The 3,162-nt window shown below is 43.0% G+C and overlaps 1 pseudogene; it reads left to right on the top strand.

The window, feature by feature from the left end:
* Positions 1 to 548: 548 nt before the first annotated feature.
* Positions 549 to 2,460, top strand: LOC115653468 (annotated as a pseudogene).
* The last annotated feature ends 702 nt before the right edge of the window (positions 2,461 to 3,162 follow it).

Here is a 3,162-nt window from a genome sequence, read left to right as displayed (position 1 = left end):
GCCAGAAAGGTTTTAATCACATCTGACCTCCTACAAAGCACAGACCAGAGAATTTCAGAGACGGAACATATCTTTTAGAGAGAGATCGAATCTTGATATCAAGACTTCAGTGAGGCCACTGGGGCAAGCTGCCCATTGTGGGGGTCACGTGCAGGGAGGGGTGAGTCCCCCCTAACCCCCGCGACCTCCCTGCTAGGCCTGGCCCGGCCCGGCCGGCTCTACAGCGCTAGCGGGATCTTGAGGTTGCCCGTGGGGATCCCTCGGTGTCCGTCTCGCGGGGGCAGGTGAGAGGACAGGGCCCGCTGAGAAACTCCTGGGACACGCGCTGCGCCTGGCCCGTCTGACGAGTGATACCGCGCAGGTGTCCTGCGCTGAGTGCTCTGAAATCCTGCAGCTTGCAAAGCCCTTAATCGCTGGCGTCACCCCCGATTTCATACCCCGCTCAGCACCGTTCATGCCTGGCTTCCTTGCCCACAAACGTCTGGGTCCTGCCTCTTGCACCTGTCCAGCAGAGCTCTGCCTTCTCCTACTTCACATCCCTCCTCGTGTCACTGCTATGGAAGCCAAAGGTAAAAAGAGATTCAAGGGGAAAAATGGAAAAGCACCACAAAGAAAACATAAATTTAAGAAAGACAATGATTCTGGTCCACCAAAGAAGTTTCACAGCAAAGGAGATGAAGAAGGAAAGCCGAAGTTCAGACCCAAGAAGTCTGAGAAAGGAAACAAAACACTTGGTAAGGCAAATATGAAACAATTCAAGAGTAAGCAGCAACAGAAAAGTTCACTAGGAAGAGAAAACTCCAGGAGAGTAAGGAGGGGAGGTCAGCACTTAAGAAACCTAAATGGAATGATTTTCAAAAGAAAAAGGAGGAATTAAAGCAGGGCAGACCATTAAATGACAAAACAAATTATGATATAATCTTCAAATCAAAACAGATATGGGAAAGTGTGAGAAGGAAAAACTGTGACAAGGAGAAGCGACAGAAGCTAATAAATGAACTACATAAACTGCTTCAGGGGAAAATTAAAACTATGGCATTTGCACATGACTCAACACGAGTTATCCAATGTTTCAGTCAGTATGGCAACAACAAGCAAAGGCAAGAGATATCTGAAGAATGAAAAGATAGCCTACTAGAATTGAGCAAATCCAAATATTCCAGAAATATTGTCAAGAAGTTTCTTATGTATGGAACAAAACCACAAGTTGCAGAAATAATTAAAAGCTTTAATGGTGAGGTAAAAAAAATGCTCCGCCATTCTGAAGCATCTGCTGTGGTAGAGTATGCATACAATGATAAAGCCATTCTGGAGAAAAAGGAACATGCTAACAGAAGAGCTCTATGGGAATACATTCCAAGTTTACAAGTCCCCAGTTCACCCTACACTGGACAAAGTATTAGAGGCTCATCCTGAAAAGCAAGAGGTCATTATGGATGAAATGAAACAGATTCTTACCCCAATGGCACAAAAAGAGGCTATGATAAAACACTCACTGGTACATAAAGTATTTATGGACTTTTTCATCCATGCTCTCCCAAAACAAAGATCTGAAATGCTGGAAGCAATCAGAGAAGCAGTAATCTACCTGGCACATACACATGATGGAGCCCAAGTAGCCATGCATGCTTTATGGCATGGTACACCCAAGGACAGGAAATCATTATGAAAACCATGAAGACATATGTTGAAAAAATAGCTACTGGTGAATTCTCTCACATGGTCTTGCTGGCAGCATTTGATTGCATTGATGATACCAGGCTCATGAAACAGTTAATCATATCTGAGATAAGTGGTTCTTTGCCCAATATTATAAACAACAAATATGGAAGGAGGGTCCTGTTGTACTTGCTAAGTCCAAGGGATCCTGCACATTTCTTACCAGAGATCATCAAAATTCTGCAACAGGGAGAAGGAAATGCTTACAGTAAAAAAGATTCAGACGTCCGCCGTTGCGAACTTTCAGAAGCCATTTCCCCAGCCTTGTTAGGTTATCTGCAAGAACATGCCCAAGAAGTGGTGATGGACAAAACTATGTGCGTCTTGGTGGCTGATATTTTAGGATCTGCTCTTGGTGATGTCCAGCCTGCCATGAATGCAATTGCTAGTTTGGCAGCAGAAGAGCTGGTTCCAGGTGGCAAAGATGGGCAGCTTCACATGGCAGAGCATCCAGCAGGCCATCTGGTTCTGAAATGGTTAATAGAGCAAGATGAAAAAATGAGAGCTAATGGAAGAGAAGGATGTTTTGGAAGAACATTGGTGGAATGTGTCACCATTAAGAATATGAAGTCCTGGGCAGAAGTAAATCGAGGTGCCATGATTCTATGTTGCCTTCTCGGAAGCACAGATCAAGAAGTGGCAAATAAAGTCAAAGGAGGACTAAAAAGCCTCATTCCGCAATTGGAATGCAATAAAAATGTAAAAAGAATAGAGGGTCTGCTAGAGACATTAACTTCCTAATGTAAATGAGGTTCAGAAAGACCAGTTTCCTGTCATTGTAACCAAATGCAAGTCAGCGGATGTTTAGCACAGTGTTTGATTATTTTTGTAATATCCTTTGTAAAAGTGCATTTGTAAATTAAACTGTTTCTAAATTGAAAAAAAAAAGACTTCATGTGATGGAGAACCTGCCACATCACTAGGTAAGTACAGTAGTTCCATTATCCTCACTGGTAAAAATGTGCTTCTTATTTTGAAGCAGATTTGGTCTAGCTTCAGCTGAGACCCACTCCATCTGGTTATGCCTTTATCTGCTAGCTTAAAAGCCCCCTCCTAACAAAAATCTCCAAGTCTTCTTGGGCCTGGTACGATCCCCCATGCCCTCAACATCACAATCAAGAATCAAATTGTCTTTTAGGAACACAGAAACTTCACTGTAACATTCATTACTACAGCATCAGTCCCTTCTGTTTACTTCCTAAAATAATATAAATATGATCAAAGAAAAACTATATTTCTACATTTATTCGTTCAGATACAGTGGAAGAAAGAAACGAGAGCTTCTTCTGTAAACTGCTTGGGGCAGCCTATGGACAGGCATAATGTCCCAGCCTGGATTGGTACATTCCATTTTGGACACCTTGGTGACGATGTATTGACAGGCTGAGAGCAAAGGCTATAAAAATGACTGAGGATTGGAGAGAGGAAGAAAGCTACATATGC

This window comes from Gopherus evgoodei, chromosome 6 (genome assembly GCF_007399415.2).
Source record: "Gopherus evgoodei ecotype Sinaloan lineage chromosome 6, rGopEvg1_v1.p, whole genome shotgun sequence".
NCBI lineage: Eukaryota > Metazoa > Chordata > Testudines > Testudinidae > Gopherus > Gopherus evgoodei.
Note: the sequence above shows the minus strand (reverse complement) of the source record. Positions and strands in the feature narration are given on the sequence as shown.